Source organism: Bos javanicus, chromosome 10, assembly GCF_032452875.1.
Source record: "Bos javanicus breed banteng chromosome 10, ARS-OSU_banteng_1.0, whole genome shotgun sequence".
In the NCBI taxonomy this organism is placed as follows: Eukaryota; Metazoa; Chordata; class Mammalia; order Artiodactyla; family Bovidae; genus Bos; species Bos javanicus.
In genome coordinates, this window is record NC_083877.1 from 78,505,657 (window position 1) to 78,526,486 (window position 20,830).

Consider the following 20,830-nt stretch of genomic DNA (forward strand, 5'->3'; position numbering starts at 1 on the left):
AATGAGTAGATGGTCCAACTACAAACTGACATATTTATAGTTCTAGAGCATCAAAAGTTTGAAGGGGAGCTCTCTTCTGTAACCAGACTCTCACTAACAAAATAAGACCAAGGAAATGGGTAACCCAAGGCATAAGGTAATCCTTGTTCAAAGGATACCACTTTGAAAATAAACCTGAACCTCGCGGTTCCCAGAACTAGTTTGTGAAATAGACTTATTGGGGCCTACCCCCCATATTTTTCCACATGAATTTTCCCCTTATAGAGGTATAACAGAAAATGACAAGGATAGACAGAGATATATGGTAAAGTTCTTCGTAATAAGATGGGTTCCTTATTCCTACAAGACAAAATAAACTTAGCAGTTGGGGAGCTCAAAGAAAATAAATCAGTGTTTGGTCTAATATGAGACTCACTTATCTCACTGTAATGATTAGAGAGAGACACTCCCATTCCCCAGAGCAAAGGCTTAAGGGGTCTCAGAGGAGCTTGCTGTTGTCAAATCAAGGATCTTGGGCTTTGGTGGGAAGGGGTCTGTCTTGCCTGGGTCTCCCTGTACCCTCTAAGTTGGTTGAATGCTGGCTTCCTGCAAATAAGAGGTTGTTATAGCCAGGGAAAAATCTATCTTAACAGTATTAGTAGTTTCTCACTGTGGGTTCACCATTGAAATATTTATATTTGGAAGCGAGGTTTAAGTTGAGGTTTTCATTGTGACAGTTTGATTAGGATTGGGTAAAGTTCATGATATAAGAGTTAAGATTGGTGGACACAGCAAGACAAGGATTTTGTGTGTATGGTGTGTGGTAATGGTGGTTTAGTCACTAAGTCGTGTCCGACTCTTGTGACCCCATGGACTGTAGCCTGCCGGGCTCCTCTGTCCATGGGATTTTCCAAGCAAAAATACTGAAGTGGGTTGCTATTTCCTTCTCCAGTGTATGGTGTGTGGCTTTGTTTTATTTTACTTTAATTTTGGCCTTTTTACTCTACAGAATAGTTTTGCATATAAGCAAAATTTGAATAAAAAAACAAAACTGAGCAAAGCTTAAGTTGAGCAAAAGGGCCAGTGCTAACTCCAGGAAATCCTGCAGCAATCCATAGGAGTAAAAACATGTTACAGTTGTGATTTGAACATATTGAATTTTTGATGTATTCAGTCAGTTAGCCTCAATCTTCAGGTGTCAGTCAGCATGAGTACCTAAGACACAGACGTTATGTTAATAACAACCTAACCAAACTAGATAGAGATAAAGAGCTATATTCTTTCAGAGAAACAAGCCATTCCAAATCTGAAATGACTAAAAAAGTTCATTTCATTTCATTCATGGCTTAAATTCCACTGGAGTCAGAGATGAAGTGTCGTCAATTCCAAGAATGAAGTCTTTAGGTAATGTTTCAGATGCAGTCTTAACTAAATGTCATAGGAATACAGGGTCCAAAATTTCTCTCATTGATAGGCTCCTCTGGTTTCTAAACCATCAAATAAATCACCATGGCTTCCAAAGTCTACAAAGCCAATCCTCTGTGTCCTTCCTTTTTTTTTAATTGAGGTGAAATTCATGTAATATAAAATTATTCATTTAAAGTGAATAATTCAGTGGTACTTAGTAAATTTATAATGTGGAATCACCACTTCTGTATAGCTGCAAAACATTTTCACCACCCCATAGGGAAACTCCATACCCTTTAAGCCGTTACTCTCCATCCCCCAACCACTGACAACCACCAGTCTGCTTTTTGTCTCTAAGGATTTGCCTATTCCGAATGTTTCATATAAATGGAATCATACAGTTCTGCTGTTGCTGCTAAGTCACTTCAGTCATGTCCAACTCTGTGTGACCCCATAGACAGCAACCCACCAGGCTCCCCCGTCCCTGGGATTCTCTAGGCAAGAACATTGGAGTGGGTTGCCATTTCCTTCTCCAATACATGAAAGTGATAAGTGAAGTTCTAGATGAATGTAAAATGTAATCATTTTTATCTAGCTTCTTTTACTTAGCTTAATGTTTTGGAGATTCCTCCATGTTATAACATGTATTAGTATTTCATCCCTGGTTATAGCTGCATAATATTCCATTGTATATTTATACCATGTTTTGTTTATGCATTGATCAGTTTTAGACGATTTGTGTTTCCACCTTTTGGCTATTGTGACTAGTGCTGCTTTGAACTTGCCTGTACCTATATTTGTTTTTGAGTACCTGTTTTCAGTTCTTTGGTGTATATACCTAAAAAGTAGAATTGCTGGGTCATATATTAATTTTATATTTAACTTTCTGAGAAGCTGACAAACTATTTTTCACAGTGACTGAACTTTTGTACATTCTCAACAGCAGTGTACAGGGATTCCAGTTTCTTCATATTCTTACCAAAACTTGTTACTTTCTTTTTTCTTTTTTTCATTTCAACCATTCTACTATGAGTGAAGTGGTATCTCATTTTGGTTTTGACTTGCACTTCCCTAATGAGCAATGATGTGGAGCATCTTTGCATGCCCTTCTTGGCCATTTTTGTATCTTCCTTGGAGAACTATCCATTCAAGTCCTTTCTTCAATTTTTAATTAGGTGGATTGTCTTTTTGTTCTAGGAGTTCTTTCCATATTTTGGATACTAGACTTTAACTTACATATCATTTGCAAATATTTTCTCTCATTCTCTAGGTTATCTCTTCACTTTTTTTATAATGTTCTTTGATGCACAAAAGTTTTTAATTTTGATAAAGTTTGATATGCCTAAGTTTTCTTTTGTTGTGTTGCTTTTTAAATTTTTTTTTTTTTTTTTTAGGATTTACTTATTTACTTTTGACTGAGCTAGGTCTTTGTCACTTTGCACAGGCTTTTTCCAGTTGCATCAAATGGGGGCTACTCGAGTTGTGGTGTGTGGGCTTCTCACTGCAATGGCTTCACTTGTTGCAGACCACAGGCTCTCCAGCATTCAGGCATCGAGAGTTGAGCGTGTTGCCTCAGTAGTTGTGGCACTATTAAATTTTTCAGTCTTTCTTCCTTTGGATCTTAATGTGCAGTTCACTTTTATATCTCAGGTATTTTTGCATTTCGCGGTGAACTAGGTAGGCCATGGCATGTTTTAATAAATATCTCATGGAGATTCCATTCCCAATAATAAAGTAATTTGTATGTTTCATCTCTGGAAGAATTTTTATCACACAAATATATATTTCATTTTCTTGCCTTAAAATGAAAGCAGCATGTCAATGACAAATTTGGGATTAATATGATCTGTTGTACCAAACTCCAGGCACCCCTCCCCAGTTTTCCTTCCACCTGCTTTTCCAGCCAGGGTTTAGGGTCAGGCAGCCCTGACCCACTAGTCCTGTAGTGGGCCACCTCACAGCCAGCAATGGAGGCATGAACCCTGTGCCCACGGCATGCCTCACTCCATGGGAAGGGGCTCTGCATCACAGCAGTGCCCCGGCTGCCTCCAGTGCAAGGATCTGCACATGAGAGCTCAAAAGAGTCTTAGTGTTTAAACTGTCTTTGGTATTATCCATTTAAGAGTTAATGGGTCTTTCAGGAAATTCCTAGGTTAAATAATAAAGTTATTTGCAGTTTTGTCTCCCTGCTCAAGAAGTGTCTGGGTTAGTAAAGGTATGTTGATGAAAACAGTGGTACGTAGTAAGGTCATGTTTCTATTCTCACTCTAGTAGCCAACATTAGTTATCTAGGCAGAAATATCCCTAGAGTGCAAAATGATTTTTCTGCACCCTAATTTGATGAAAAGGCATCCTTCTTCGTTTAACTATGTGAAAGATTCCATGCTAATTTCTGCAGACTCTTCTCTGAACAAACTGTAAAACAAGTAAAATAGAGGCTTCGGGGTTTCAGTTTTATAAAGACAGAACTGACTTCCTTCTTTGAATGAATTAAGAGATTTTACTACTTCAGTAGCAAAAACTGGAATAATGATTCAGTTGAGTCACTACTGAAGTAAGGGATTTCCCATAGCTCTATTTTGAACCTGACTCACCACTGCCCTCCTGTTTAAGCAACTCTTTTCTTCCAAATTGTTTTGCCAGTTCTCAAAGACTAGCACATTCATGCCAGATTTCAAATAGGCTTTTACTTTCAAAGTAGTTTTATCTTGCAGACACGCTTACTTGACGACATTACTATTTTATGGGAGACATTAATTATATAATAGAACAGGGTTCCGTGGGATGCAGAGGAGATCAATGTCACTCATTGAAATTCTTACCAGAACTATTAAATGAAAATTTTGAGAGATATTAGTTTATCTGCAGCTCCTAACTTTCTATGAGGCTTTGCTTTTTCTGCTTTATGCATAAAAGTTTGCCTAGTCTTACTCTAAGCAACTGAATTTTACAATTTTTAGGGTTTCTCTCACTGATCTTAATACTTCAGGCCAAAGTTTCAGAAATTAGGTTTATTTCTGTTTTATTTTATAAGTAATTATTTTCTATCTATGACCTCACTTATATCTCCTTCTTGGTCACATGCCTGTATGTTGATATCGCATACATAGTATTCATACATAATAGGTCATCTTTTTTAATGATGCATCATCATTTTAATGATGGTGATCTTAAATATTTGTAAGAAACCTGTCCACCATTCCACTACTGTTTGGTTTGATAAATATTTCCTCTAATGCTAAATCTAGTCCATTAAAACCCTTTCGTATTTAAAGTATTATAAGTCCTAAATGTTAATTCTAATTTAAGTAATGAAAGACATTTCAATAAGCATGATTTGTGACGTAACCTGAACCCTCCAAATTGATATGCTGCTCAAATTCAGGCACACACATAAGCAGAGCAAGTGGTTGCCTTTTACATATATATATAGTATATGTATATACTATATATATTTTTTTAGATACAATGAAAAATCTGTAGATCTCAAACATGTGTCCTCACTGGCTCATTTTATACAAGAAAACACACTCTAGTATTAAACTGCTAAGCTAAGTCGCTTCAGTCGTGTCCAACTGTGTGTGACCCCATAGACGGCAGCCCACCAGGCTTCCCCGTCCCTGGGATTCTCCAGGCAAGAACACTGGAGTGGGTTGCCATTTCCTTCTCCAGTGCGTGAAAGTGAAAAGTGAAAGTGAAGTCGCTCAGTCATGTTCACTCTTCGGGACCCCATGGACTGCAGCCCAGCAGGCTCCTCCATCCATGGGATTTTCCAGGCAAGAGTACTGGAGTGGGGTGCCATTGCCTTCTCCAAGTATTAAACTACTTATATTCAAATCTTGGTTTCTCTACTTACTAGCAAGTGCTCAGTATCTCTCGCCTTCATTCTCTCATCTGTAAAATGAGGATAATAAGAATATCTGCCTTATAAATTGTTGTGAAGATTGAACTGTGAAATGTTCAGTAGACAGTCACTCAATAAATGTTAGCTAGTATTATTATTACTGCTATTACTACAGATATTACTGTTACTATTTTAATAAATATTCTTTAGAGTTAGGGCACTGTCTCAAAAAAGAAGCTACTACTTCAGTGAAAATGTGTAAACTGAATGGGGTAAGAAAGTAAGCCTTTAGAACCATTAATTTTAGATAAACTTATAAATCTGACCTCGACCTCTGGAGAATTGAGTTTTAAGAAAATGGGTGCATACAGAACTATTTCCAGGGTGTAAGAAAAAGGGAAAGGCTAAAGGAAGGCAGGTCAGCAATTATCATCCTTGGTATTGTTCTCTCCTTTTAAAATATCTGTTTCCTTTTTCTCCAGCTTCTCCGAAGTCTCCTACTTTGGGCCCAGTCATTAAGTATCAGTGTATTCAGAGTCTCCCTTAGACCTTACATTCCCATTCTGTATTCTGCATGTGCAAGATCACCCATTCACAAAGCTTCAGTAAACCTGTATTTCCCCCTAAACTTTAGTAGATCTCTTCTTGAATATTCTACAAGTATCTCATACTCGGCATGACTAAATTTATAATCCCAGTCTGCTCAAGAAGTGACATCAGTATCTACCTAGTTGTCCAAACCAGAAATCTTTACAGTGTTTATCTTTTATTCCTCTCCCTGCAACCGATTTCATCTTTCTCAAATGCAAATCTGAGCCTATCATACTCCTGTAGTGATTCATTCTTTAATAGCTTCTTGCTGTTCTCAGAGTCCCAAATCCTTGAAATTGTTTACAGTCTAGCTTCTGCTTACCTCTTGTTTTACCTCCACCACTCCCACCTTGAATTCAGTGCTCCAGCCAAATGACACTTTCAATTTGCAAATAGTACTCTCTTTTCTCTTTCCCTGGAAAACTTCTGCTTATCCTGTATTTCCTCCAAGAGGCGCTTCTCAAATCTGAGCGCTTCTCAAATCTCAACTACTGTGCCTTGTGGTTGCATACCTTATTGCATGCCTATTTGCAGTATGGTATTTTTTTGTCTTCACTTTTTTTCCATTCTATCCTAAGCTCCTTTCAATACCTCATCTATCTTGTTCACCGGTACTATTCCCAGGATCTAGCACAATTACTGTCTCTTGATAAATGAGTTGAGTTGGTAAGTGAATAGATAAATTAAAGGTAAACCTTGGGCAAGCGGAGGAGGCAAGGGACAGCAAAACATCCAGAGTAAGAAATCAGAAGGGAAGCAGAGAAGGAAAAAGTAGACGTTAGCAGAAATGCTAACCTCTTCTTACCAATACTGTTTTTCTTAAGTGCTTCTTTACTTTAAATCATTTTCTGTTTTTCTGGCTCTTATTCCTTCACTCATTCTTACTATTGTCACCTAGATTTGGGACCTATTACTACCCCTTACCTGGAGTATATTTTCATTACTTTATGGTTTTAGTCTTAATACCATTCAACCCTATTTTAGATAGATAAATCTTCTGGTTAATTTTCTGCCCCTTGCCAGAAAAAAACATGAAGCTTTCTTTTTTCTTCGTATTCCATAGGAAAGAGAATTATGAAGTAGTTCTTGAAGAAGTATGTTAATTTCTTGAAGTTCTTATTTTTAGAAAATTTTCTTAGTTCTCTCCTTCTGTAAACTAATTCCTTACCCCCATAGTTGGCACTTACTAGATCAGACACCCAACTGCTTATCATCACTTATTCAATTTTTCTTTACATGGCTAAGCATAGTTAGTAATTCTCTTCCATAAATATTTATTGAGGTACTATTTATAAGCACCTCCCTTCTCAACTTTCTCATCTTATTTCTAATTTATTTACCAATTTCTTAAATTGTTTATTTAACAATTTCTTGAATACTTTTTCATTTGTAAAGCCTAATAATTCCATAAGAAGTATTTACCTTCAATTTAAATTTGATATCATTTGTCTTGTTTTCCTAGATTATCATATTTTTATTTTGTATGAAAAATTATGACTCATTTATTACTTTTAGCCAATCTATTTTAGTCCCTTCATTGTCAATATGATATCTGGTATAGCTAAAAACATTTAGTTAATAGATTGCAGAATAGGAAGTCCTACCCTTGTTTCACCTAGACACCAGCTTAACAATATTTGGACCAAAATATCTTTATGAAAACTCCAGACACTACTTAAGATGTTGCAGTACCCACATATGGGCAAAACCAAGAACAAGCCAAGAGCAGGGCATTAAAATGGGTAAGAAGAGCCTTTTCACTTTACCTGTGATCTTTTCTGCCATGGCTTATAGTCTCTTGCTAGAGAGAGAAGGACAAAGAAGAGTATACCCAACTTTCCAGCTTTTCACAAGGTTGCCAAGGGAGCTGGTTTCTGTCTTGCTTGATGCAGTGTTAATGTAATCAGTATGGTTTTGGTGCATACAGGCCACTGAAAGCAAGGGAGAGCAGGAGCAACTTGCATCAACACCAGAGAGCCTGTAATGGCGAAGAGCCCAGCATGGCTCAGTGCAATGGAGAGAAGTCACCCAATTCACAGTTTCTCCATTGGGTAGAAGGGAGAAGAATAGAGCATATATCCTGCAATCTGGGTTTTTTGTGGGGTTCTGAAGGAGATCAGCCCTGGGATTTCTTTGGAAGGAATGATGGTAAAGCTGAAACTCCAGTACTTTGGCCACCTCGTGCAAAGAGTTGAGTCATTGGAAAAGACTGATGCTGGGAGGGATTGGGGGCAGGAGGAGAAGGGGACAACAGAGGATGAGATGGCTGGATGGCATCACTGACTCAATGGAAGTGAGTCTCAGTGAACTCCGGGAGTTGGTGATGGACAGGGAGGCCTGGCGTGCTGCAATTCATGGGGTCGCAAAGAGTCGGACACGACTGAGCGACTGATCTGATCTGATCTGATCTGATGAAGGAGTGATTTCTACCTGACTCAGAGCACATGAGCCAGCATACCTTGGATGCCTAAGAATAAAAGAGTAGGTTGGTTTGCCAGTGCAACACTAGAAAACCTGCAGCACTGAAGGCAGCACAGAAGGAATACGAGACTATGGACTTCTGAAAAAGAAACTGGCAAACCTCTGAGCAGGAAGTCGTATACACAGCCAAGAGAAGCTGCATCACCCCAAAAAGGTTTCAGAGGCCTCCAATCTCTAACCAGGCTGATTGGTGAAAATCTTTCCCTGTACAAAGCCCGTCCATAAAGAATGGGAGGTGTGGCTAGTTTTTCAAATGCATAAAGCTCAGCCCTATCCAGCAAAAAAATCACAAGGCATTTGAAGAAACAGGGAAACATGGCCCAATCAAATGAATAAAACAAATCTCCAGAAACCAACCTCAAAGGCACAGAGATCTATAAATTTCCTGAGAAGGAATTCAAGGTTTTGTTTTGTTTTTCTTTTGAAGCAAAATGGTCTGCATGAGAATACAGATAGACAACTATGCAAAATCAGGAAAACAGTTCATGAACAAAGCGGAAGTATCAACAAAGAGAAACTTAAAAACAACCAAATAGAAATTCTGGAACTAAAGAATACAATAACTGGATTGAAAAGTTCGCTAGGTTCTTTCAATAGCAGACTTAATCAAAAGAACAAACTTGAAAGAAGATCATTTGAAATTATCAAGTCAGAAGAGCAAAAAAGTAAAGACAAGTAAACAAAGCCTATGGGACTTCTAGGACTACATCAAGCAGATTAATACGTGCATCATGGGAGTCTCAGAAGAAGAGTGAGAAAAAGGGACATAGAGCTTATTTGACAAAATAATGGCTGAAAACTTCCCAAAGCTGAGAAAAGAAATGAACATTGAATTTCAAAGAGCTCAAAATACTCCAACTAGGAATAGGGAAGTTGGGAAATTCACAAATCTGTGGAAGTTACGCAAACTCATGAATAGCCATTGAGTCAAAGAAGAAACCACAAGGAAATTGGGAAATATCTTTAGACTAATGAAAATGAAACAAACCCCCAAAACTTATGAGATGCAGTAAAAGCAGTCATAATAGGGAAGTTTCTTGCAGCAAACCCTACATTAAAAAAGAAAAATCTCAAATCTGTAACCTAACTGTACATCTTAAAGGACTAGAAAAATAACAACAAACTAAAGCCTCACATATATGGTCAAATGATTTTTGACAAAAGTGGCAAAACTATTCAGTGGGAAAAAGATAATCTCTTCAACAAATGATATTGGGAAAACTTGATGCAAAAGAGTAAAGATTGACCCTTAACTTATACCATATACAAAAATTAATTCAAAGTGTATCAAAGACTGAAAGGTAAGACCTGAAACTATAAAACTAGAAGAAAACACAAGGGGAAAGTCTCAAGACTGAGTAATGATTTCCTGGATATATACTAAAGCACTGACAACAAAACAAAAATAGACAAATGGCACTACATCAAACTTTTAAAACTTCTATACAGCAAAGGCCATAATCAGTAGAATGAAAAGGAAACCTATTGGATGGAATAAAATGTTTGCCTGCCATGTGTCAGATAAGGAGTTAATTTCTAGAATATGTAAAGAATTCCTGCAACTCAGTCACAACAATAAAAATTATTTTAAAATTGGTGAAGGACTGGTAGAGACATTTCACAAAAGAAGATATACAAACATATGAAAAGATGCTCAACACCACTAATTATAAGGAAAATGTAAATCAAAACTACATGTATTCAGTTCAGTTCAGTCGCTCAGTCATGTCCGACTCTTTGCGACCCCATGAATCACAGCACGCCAGGCCTCCCTGTCCATCACCAACTCTCAGAGTTCACTCAAACTCAGGTCCATCGAATTGGTGATGCCATCCAGCCGTCTCATCCTCTGTTGACCCCCCCTCCTCCTGCCCCCAATCCCCCCCAGCATCAGAGTCTTTTCCAATGAGTCAACTTTTCGCATGGGATGACCATTATCAAAACAACAGAAATAATAAGTGTTGGTGAGGATGTGAGAAATTGGAGTGCTTGTGTACTGCCAGTGGGATTGTAAAATGGTACAGCTACTATGGAAAACTGTAAGGAGATTCCTCAAAAATTAACATTAAAACTACCACATGATCCAACAATCCCACCTCTGAATAAATAATTGTAAACAAGGTCTCAAAGAGATATTTGTACATCCACGTTCAACACAGCATTATTCACAGTAGACAGGACATGGAAACAGGCTAAATGTTCATCAACAGATGGATGAGTATATACATACAGTGGAATATTGCTGCTGCTGCTAAGTCGCTTCAGTCGTGTCCGACTCTGTGCGACCCCACAGACGGCAGCCCACCAGGCTCCCCCGTCCCTGGGATTCTCCAGGCAAGAATACTGGAGTGGGTTGTCATTTCCTTCTCCAATGCGTGAAAGTGAAAAGTGAAAGTAAAGTCGCTCAGTCGTGTCTGACTCTTAGCAACCCCATGGACTGCATGCAGCTTACCAGGCTCCTCTGCCATGGGATTTTCCGGGCAAGAGTACTGGAGTGGGTTGCCATTGCCTTCTCTGACAATGGAATATTACTGAGCCTTTAAAGACAAGGAAATCTGTCATGTGCTACAGCATGAATGAACCTTGAGTCATCATGTTAAATGAAATAAGTCAGTTACAAAAAGGCAGATACTGCATGATTAGACTTACCTGAGGTATCTACAGTAATCAACTAATAGAAACAAAGTACTGTGGTGGGTGCTGGGACTGGAGGAAGGAGGAAATATGAGAGGAACTCATTATTCCATTCACGCAGAATATCAGTTACACAGGATGAAAATGTTCTAGACATTCATTTTGTAACAATGTGCATACAGTTAACAAGACTATACTGTACACTTATAAATTGTTGAAAGTGAAAGTGAAGTCGCTCAGTCATGTCTGACTCTTTGCGTGGACTGTAGTCTACCAGGCTTCTCAGTCCATGGAATTTTCCAAGCAAGAGTACTGGAGTGGGTTGCCATTTCCTTCTCCAGGGGGTCTTCCCCACCCAGAGATCAAACCCTAGTCTTCCACATTGCAGGCAGATGCTTTACCATCTGAGCCACCAGAGAAGCCCTTATAAATTGTTGAGTGTAAAAGAAAAAAAGAAATGTATATAATTGGATTGACCAGCTGTATACTATTGATGCCTAAATATAGGCCTACCTTCTCTCCCAAACTCCACACACTCCTTGATGTTACATATTGAAATCACCCCATAATGTCCTGCTGACATCTCACATTTCCCTCATCAGTAACCAAAATTTAGTACCCTTCCATCCAAATTGTTTCTATATTGCTCTGTTAGTTAATGACACTCTTGCCGACCCTAATAAGCAAAGCTGAAATCTGACCACGGTATTTACCTTCTTCCCAAAGCACAGTCAGTCATGCATAGAACGGTTTGTTGTGGCCCTTTCAAATATCCTTTCTCCAGTTTCTGATGCACTAGTTCTGGCCTTCATTGTGTTTTACCTTTAGGATTTAGGTAGCATACTAATTGCTCTGCCTGTCTACAGTCTCTCTTCCCTCCACTCTACATCAGTGAAGTATTGCAGTTTTATGTATCACTTCTCTGTAAAAAGTTTTGAATGGTTCTCCATTTACTGCAGTAATAAGCGTCTTCAAAATCTGTCCTTAACTGAATTGACAGTTTTATTTCTTAATATTTCATCCTTTCCATCCAATCCCTAACCATAGTAGGCAGTTTCTCATTCTCTACAAGTTCTTTCTCTCTTTTTTTGTTCATTCTGTTTTGAATGTTCCTCCTTTTTTCTTATTGTTTAAAGCTCAAATCTGTTGTTACTTCCTCTGTGAGGTTTTGCAGTTTGTTCCATCAGAATCAGTTAGTCCCTCTTCTGTATTATCATACATAGTATTTTATTTTTACATTAAAGCATAAGTATTTACAGGGTTGGTTTTGTTTGTTTTTTACTTTTTCCTTAAAACACAGCCTGATTTGTGTGTTCATGAGACTGTGGGAAATAGGAATCTCATCTTGTTTACCTTAACATCACTCCCTAATGTTTAATAAAGGGCCTTATATAGAGAGAGTATTCAATTCATTTTTAGTAAATAAAGTTGAGCCAAAGAAAGTTCCCCTAGTGTAATATAGGAGGAAGCACACCATACTAAATATCTGGAAATTTGATCTGTTAAGACATCTGACTTTGAGCTAGTCTTTTTAACCTCTCTGTGGCAGAGTTTGTTTTCTACAAGAAATCGTAATGGGCACTACACCCACGCTTAGAAACTTTAAAATATTGGCCTCCGTGGTAAAGTTATGTAAATAGTTTTGCATTGCCTTACATGCCTGCATTCAGAGGCCTCCAGTCTGGTTTTAGATGCTGTTCTAGTTTCAGCTTCCACCAACAGGCAGCCAAGGAAATAAATACCTTAGTTTCCTACTCTTCTGCTCACCAGCCTCCTGCCAGTACCTTCTATTGGCTGAGCTCAAGCAGGAGCCTCAAGGACAGAGAGACCCTTGGTCCTCTTCATGAACACTCGCCCCTTGAAGGCACAGAGCACAGTAGGGAATAATGCGCATGATGAGGAGGAACAAACACAGCTGCTTTCCTCAAACTGTTCCCTCTCCCTTCCTTATCTCAAGTGATGACTCTATAAAAATAATAATAATGCAGGTATTTAACATTTATGGAGAACTCATTATTGTCCAGGCAGTTTGACATGCAAATGGAGGAGGAGATAAAGTTTGAGGAGGAGAAAGAAGGTAATGAGGGGAAAAAGAGTCTTGAAGAAGCTACCAGATCATGACCTTCAATTGGCCATTTTATTTTTGCAGATGAATCTAATTGCCATGCTAATGGGTTTGGACGTTATTGTGAAGGCCGATGAAGGAATTTAAACATGAAATAGCAAGATCAAGTTTGGAGCTTTGAAATAATGTCTACTACTTGTGTGGATAATGAATTGAGTCAGGGTAAGAGCAGAACCAGAAATCTGATGAGAGCTTGAATGAAAGTTGAAGAAACAGTAATAGAAAAATAAAGCAAGATTTTGAAATATTAAGGAATCACAATTGACAGGATTAGACACTGGATGTAGAAGGTAAGGAAGTCAAGAATGACTCCAAATTTATAACTTGGGCAGCATACGAATTACAATACCATATGTTGATATAACCTATACCTTATCTTCAGAGTTTTACAAGATAAACAGTTATTTGCTAGTTGGACTGGAAGGAGAAGGACACATGAGTCAGATGTGTGACAGAATCATGCTGTGTACTAGAAGTTATTAAGAAGTAGAATAAGGGTATGTGTAAGAGCAGAGATGAAGTTGAATAGAAAGAACAGACCAAGAAAGACCGAGCACATTACTCTAGACAGTCTGAACTTTGTCCCTAGAACAATAGAAAGTTTTTAATGGTTAAAAGCACAATTAAATCAGATACTATTGAGAAATTTTTCTAGAGCCCTAGAATTTGGACCTTGAGTTTGGAAGATACTGACTAGAGTTGACTAAGAAAATAATAATTCCAAAATAAATAGCATTTATTGAATATTTTGAGTGTTGTCGTAGCAGTCAAGAATCTGAATAATAAAAGTAGGGAAAAATTCACTCTCATCCTATTGTGGAGAAGGCAATGGCACCCCACTCCAGTACACTTGACTGGAAAATCCCATGGACAGAGGAGCCTGGTAGGCTGCAGTCCATGGGGTCGAGAAGAGTCGGACACGACTGAGCAACTTCCCTTTCACTTTTCACTTTCATGCATTGGAGAAGGAAATGGCAACCCACTCCAGTGTTCTTGCCTGGAAAATCCCAGGGACGGGGAGCCTGGTGGGCTGTCGTCTATGGGGTCGCACAGAGTTGGACATGACTGAAGCGACTTAGCAGCATCCTATTGTGCATGCATGCATAGCTCAGTCGCTTCAGGCGTGTTCGACTGTTTGCAACCCCATGAACTGTAACCCCCCAGGCTTCTCTGTCCATGGGATTCTCCAGGCAAGAATACTAGAGTAGGTTGCCATGCCCTCCTCCACGGGATCTTCCTGACCCAGGATCAAACCCGCCTGTCCTGTGTCTTTGCATCGCAGGTGGATTCTTTACCCCTCTCATCCTATTACTTTAAAGATAACTACTACTAACATATATAATTATTTTGTTCCAGCCTATACACTGGATTGTACTTTATTTCTAAGCTATAATCATATTATGATGTATACATTTTAAATCTACAGCATTCATATCAGCAGAATTAACGGTGCATTAACCCTACTCTTTAAGCCTATGGAAAGACCTGGATCATATCAAGTGCCCAATAAGTGTAAACTGCTTAGTTTCTATCTCCATATTGTGCAAAATACCTTAAAAACTAGATTTGTTTTCACCAATGACATTTGACTCAGTCTTTACATTTTCTTCATTCTCTGATTTCCTGTTCTAAGATTTCCTATCTCAGCCATACAAATTAGCATCTACTACTTGCCTAAAGACCATGTTTAACAGTGTTTACCTCTTACAAGATATGAACCAAAATCTACAGTCTGTTGTTGAAATTAACATGTAGGATAGGCATTCTGGAAGTTGACACTTTTGTGCTTATACCTAATAATATAAGAAACAGCACCATAAAGGAAAAATTAAGAGAATGAGACTTTTATGAGCTGATAAAATTTCTCTAATAGCAAAGATCACTTTAACTTCTCTTGGTCCTTTTTCTCAGGCCATTATAGAGACTAATTAGTTAATACTTTAAAAGAGCTCTAAAAGGAACTTGTCAGAGTCTACTTTTAAAGATTTAATAGCTTTTGATTTCTAAGGAAAAATTACTTTTTCTCTACCTTTGTCTAGGGAATGTTTAAAACAAGAACCTAATGAAGAAAACAAAATTCTAACTTTGTATTTCAGTACTGAAGAAAACAAAATTTTAACTTTGCATTTCAATACACTGACACAATGAAAACATTCCAAATGGAAGCTGACTAGCTGACTTTGTGTTTGTTCATTTGTGTGTGTGTGTGTGTGTGTGTGTGTCTACATCTGAAACTGTATCCTAACAGGCTCTTTGGGAAATAAGAGAATTCTTGGTCAGCTTTTTTGACTACTCAAGGTTAAAAAGGGGGTTTCTAGCCACCTCACAAAGGGAGCTAGTGTTTAGAGATGCAAAGTGCACCAAACCAGAAATCATATAGCAAGACAGGGATGAACCATCGGAAATATAAATCAAGCTCTGAGGTTTATGTTCCTGAACCAGAATTAAGAGCAAAGCAAAAAGTATTTACCAATAATGTAAGCAGATAAAAGGTCTGATGAAAGATGGGGGCAGAAAAGGGGAAGATTGTGTCTAAAGCTGAAAGCTGACATAACGGCTATAACCAGAACTCACAATTCTTAATGTACAGAAAGCATCAGTGCCGCTAGAAGGGCAGGGACAAGGGATCTTGAATTGAGACCTTCCTTAAGAACCCTCAGTCCTTAAGAAACTTTGTTGTGAAATCCAGACCTATAAAGACAGTCATGAAGAACTCCTGTTGATCATCTAAAGCCGCCTCAACTCAAAACACTTGGCTTCCTTTGTTAGGAATATTGACACTTGATTCCTACATTTAAAGCTCTTTAAAGTAATTTTATCCTTTTTTCTAGTGTTACTTTAGCTACTCTTTTTAATCATTATGTCTGCTAAAACCATTTTCTTCACTTCCATCTCTACCCTGTTATGGCAGCTCTTCACCGGTTTACTTTTAATTTTGTATATTTTAACTTAACCTGTATGTGACAAATTTGAAATAAAAGCCCAAGGAAGACAGTTCACACCTGATCATGGGAAGTGAATTACTCTTCCTCCTTTTGGCCTTATAATTTTTCTATAGGTAACCCTCTTGATCTCAGAAATAACTGACAAGGATTTACTTACAGTGTTGTTGACAGTGTTCTCACTTTATCTTCTAGCTTGGTAGTACATGCATTAGCTTTTTTCCCATTTCCCTGATTACTTAACCTTAGCTAAAAGTGACAGTTACCATATTATTTTTATTCTACTTTTTCTTTTCCCTACCACAATAACTCGCTATGCTATGCTATGCTATGCTATGCTAAGTCACATCAGTCGTGTCCGACTCTGTGTGACTCCATAGACGGCAGCCACCAGGCTCCCCCATCCCTGGGATTCTCCAGGCAAGAACACTGGAGTGGGTCGCCATTTCCTTCTCCAATGCATGAAAGTGAAAAGTGAAAGCGAAGTCGCTTAGTTGTGTCCGACTCTTAGCGACCCCATGGACTGCAGCCTACCAGGCTCCTCCATCCATGGGATTTTCCAGGCAAAAGTACTAGAGTGGGGTGCCATTGCCTTCTCCACCATAACTCACTACTTTTTAACAAAAAGGTAAAGAGAGGAAAACCCAGTGTTCACTCCATTGCTAACAAATGTTTACTTTACATCTGTCTTTGAAAAAGGAGTCATTCTCGTAAGAAGAACATTGAATTAATGAACAAAATAGAGTTGGAAATTGTGTGTAGTATACATTTCTACAGCCCATCTTCTTTGGCAATCTATATATTCTAGGCTAATTGAAATCAAACATTTAGAAACTCACTCACCAAAATTTTCTGTGTGACCACATGTGCACAGTATCATTGGGCCTTGACTTAAAACATCTTTTCCTTTCTCAAAGAGCTGATAATCTAATTAAGAAAGCAGACAGGTATATAAAAAAGTGTAATTACTGTAAGATATGTAATGAATACAGTATGTAATGAAATGCTGAGATACAGTATTTAGAGTGCCTCAGTGCAGGAAAAAATGGAATGATCATGCATTGCTCCATAAAAGGTGGACCATTAAAAAACTTCTTTAATTTTTTAAATTTTAAAATAATTTCAAGCTTTAAAAAAGCTGCAAGAAATAGTACAAACAATTCCTGTATATCTTTCACCCAGTTTCCCACAAGTGTTAACCATTTTGCCACATTTACTTTGCCGTTTCTCTCTTCATATTAATATACATATTTTCCTGAACTGCTTATGAGTAAATTACAGACATGATGCCCCTTAATGCTTCAAATGTATATGTCCTTTTTTAAAAATGGAAGAAATTTAAAAAATAAATAATATTCTTACTTAAGCACAGTATAATTATCAAAATCAGGAAATGAACCTTGCCATAATACTATTATGTAATCTTATTCAAATTACATTTTGCCAGTTTTTCTAATAATGTTCTTTGTAGCCAAAGGGAAAAAAACATTCTCTTCTTCTGATCTAGGATCCAATCCAGAATCATGCATTACTTTTCGTTATCATGTGTCTCTAGGCTATTCTATCTGGAACAGTTCCTCAGTTTTTCTTTGTCTTTCATGACCTTGACATTTTTAGAGTGTGGGAGAGTTATTTTGTAGCATGTTCCTCAAATTTAGACTTTTCTGATGTTTCCTGATAGTTTGGTTCAGGTTATGCATCTCTGACAGTAATACCTCATATGTGACTTCATGTCCTTCTTAGTACATCCTTAGGAATTTCATGAGGTCATTGCTGGTGCTTTTAACTTTGATCACTTGGTTAAGGTAATATCTGCCAGATTTCTCCACTATAAAATCACTATTGTGATTAATAAGAATCTTGTGGGGAGATATGTTGAGACTATATAAATATATTATTTTTCTTGAGGTTTTCATCTTCTAGTCTTAGTATCCGTTGATGATTTTTACTCCAGTTATTACTATGAACCAATTATCGTACTGTGCTGTGTCACTCAGTCATGTCCGATTCTTTGCAACCCCCTGGACTATAGCCCGCCAGGCTGCTCTGTCCATGGGGATTCTCCAGGCAAGAACACTAGAGTGGGCTGCCATGCCCTCCTCCAGGGGATCTTCCTAACCCAGGGATTGAACCCAGGTCTCCCACATTGGAAGCGGATTCTTTACCATCTGGGCCACCAGGGAAGCCCGAACCAATTGTTACTATTGAGCCAATTACTACTATGATAGTTGCCAAGTCTTGACTTTCTAATTCTTTCTCTTCATTGATCAGTTGTCATTCTGCTGTAATGAAGAATTTTATTTAATCATTACTTTATACTATTAATACTCATGGATTTTAATTTTTTATGGATTGTTTTATTAAATAGATTATATTATCTGTTACTATCCTAATTTATTTTGATGCTTAAATTGTCCCAGGTTTGACTAATGGGAACCTTTTCATATTGACTCTAAGATCCTTTGATATATGTTCTCATCACTATTTGAATATTTGCTTACCAAAGAAAGTTGTGAAAGAAAAATAATTTCCCATGAAAGCAAAAAGATGAGAGAAAACTTACTCTGTGCAGAGAAAACATACAAGAGCAGGAAAATACGAACTAGTGCTGCTGCTGCTGCTGCGTCGCTTCCGTCATGTCCGACTCTGCGAGACCCCAGAGACGGCAGCCCACCAGGCTCCCCGTCCCTGGGATTCTCCAGGCAAGAACACTGGAGTGGGGTGCCATTTCCTTCTCCATCTTGTCTCTGTTACTTGATGTTACAATGGGAAAAAAAGGAGAAATTTAGAAATTAATAGAAGAGGATCACTCTGCTGCTGCTGCTGCTCAGTCACTTCAGTCGTGTCCGACTCTGCGTGACCCCAGAGACAGCAGCCCACCAGGCTCCCCGTCCCTGGGATTCTCCAGGCAAGAACACTGGAGTGGGGTGCCATTTCCTTCTCCAATGCATGAAAGTGAAAAGGGAAAGTGAAGTTGCTCAGTTGTGTCCAACCCTCAGCGACCCATGGACTGCAGCCCTCCAGGCTCCTCCATCCATGGGATTTTCCAGGCAAGAGTACTGAAGTGGGGTGCCATTGCCTTCTCCATGAAATAGTGCAGTGTATTCCAATATCTACAATATTATTAATTTTCTGAATGATGGAGTAACATGTGATGACTGAAAAGGAAGCAAGAAAGGTTTTGTATACTATTCTAATGGATTTGAATATTATCCTGGCGATGATAGTGAACCATTGATAAAAATTTTAGAGTAAACATTTTGTGACAACAATGCCTTGTTTTGTATCTTGAGGGCCATAAATTCCAGGGGTACTTTATTTTAATATTTCTTATACAAATTAACACAGTCCTTTCCCTCATGATTTTTAGGTTTTATCAGAAATATTGGGTTGGCTAAAAAGTTCCATCGGGTTTTCATAACAGCAGTCAGAAAAGACAAACTTTTTGGCCAACCCGATATTCTGAGGCTCATTATCTTGAATAAACAGGTAGAAAAAGAGTATTAAACTGAAAGCAATATAAGAAATTTATTTTCAGATATACAGAGTTCCCTGTAGACCTGAGCCTGCAAACACTATCATTGCCAGTGTTTCCCTAGAGGTTTGGACCTGATTCCTCTTAATTTGAGATTTATATAAAAGACTAAATGCTTTTTGTATATCTGAGCCACACATTCTTTTGAATTACCAAATGCCCTAGTTATTTAACCTGAATAAATTACTATCATCTTTGCTTTTTAAGCTTCCTAGGAAAGTTATTCATTATCTTAGGTGGTTTGTGTTCAGAAAGAACCAGGAAATAGAAATACAAGAGACTGAAGCTGCAGATACCATGGGAAACAGAGGCAGTAATATTAATAGGGCAGACCAGGTCTCTCCCTTGAGATTTTCTGTATCTAAAGAATGAATAATGATTTACACTTTGGGTAGTTTGGGAACTCTTTTACTGATTGTTCTGAAGAATAAAGTTTCCTCTTGAGGTTCTGAATTTAATCAAGAAGAACTTGCATGAACATCTTGTTTCTATTATTTTCTGTTCTGTCACCTGAAAGCATCTTCTCTTCATTTACTTCTAATTTAAAAAATGGATTTTCAAGGCAAGGTGAAACATTGTATATTAAGAATTGGCAGATTAAAAAGGATGCATTTGAAATGGGAAAAAGTCGTTCCACTGGTATAAACAGTTTCATTTAATATGGCTATGCCATAAGAAAAATGTTACTGCTATTTAACAGAGACCTTAGTTTACTCAATAGAAAGGAATCCGTTTGTACTTTTTTGTCCCTTTAAAGGCCGTGTACAACATAGACATTGTCGTTAGTATTTAAACGTGTCTTTGATGATGGCAATCCTGAGTGAACACCATATATTGTCTTTTTAGTTATTATAAATGCTGCATGCAAGATAGAAAAATCTCAGTAATATTTTAAGTACTTTATCTGCAGATTCTGAACTCACATATGCTGCTGCTGCTGCTAAGTCGCTTCAGTCGTGTCCGACTCTGTGCGACCCCATAGACGGCAGCCCACCAGGCTCCTCTGTCCCTGGGATTCTCCAGGCAAGAACACTGGAGTGGGTTGCCATTTCCTTCTCCAATGCATGAAAGTGAAAAGTGAAGTCGCTCAGTCGTGTCCGACTCCTAGCGACCCCATGGACTGCAGCCTACCAGGCTCCTCCATCCATGGGATTTTCCAGGCAAGAGTACTGGAGTGGGTTGCCATTGCCTTCTCCAATTCTGAACCTATACATGAGAAAAATATAAATGAGACAAGTTAAATTTTATTAATGGAAGCCTAAACTTACTAGAGAAACCTCTAGATCATCAAT

The 20,830-nt window shown here is 38.1% G+C and overlaps 1 protein-coding gene across 12 annotated transcripts in view; it reads left to right on the forward strand.

The window, feature by feature from the left end:
- Positions 1-20,830, forward strand: part of GPHN (gephyrin) — a 537,169-nt gene that overhangs the window by 402,021 nt on the left and 114,318 nt on the right. The window lies entirely within an intron of this gene.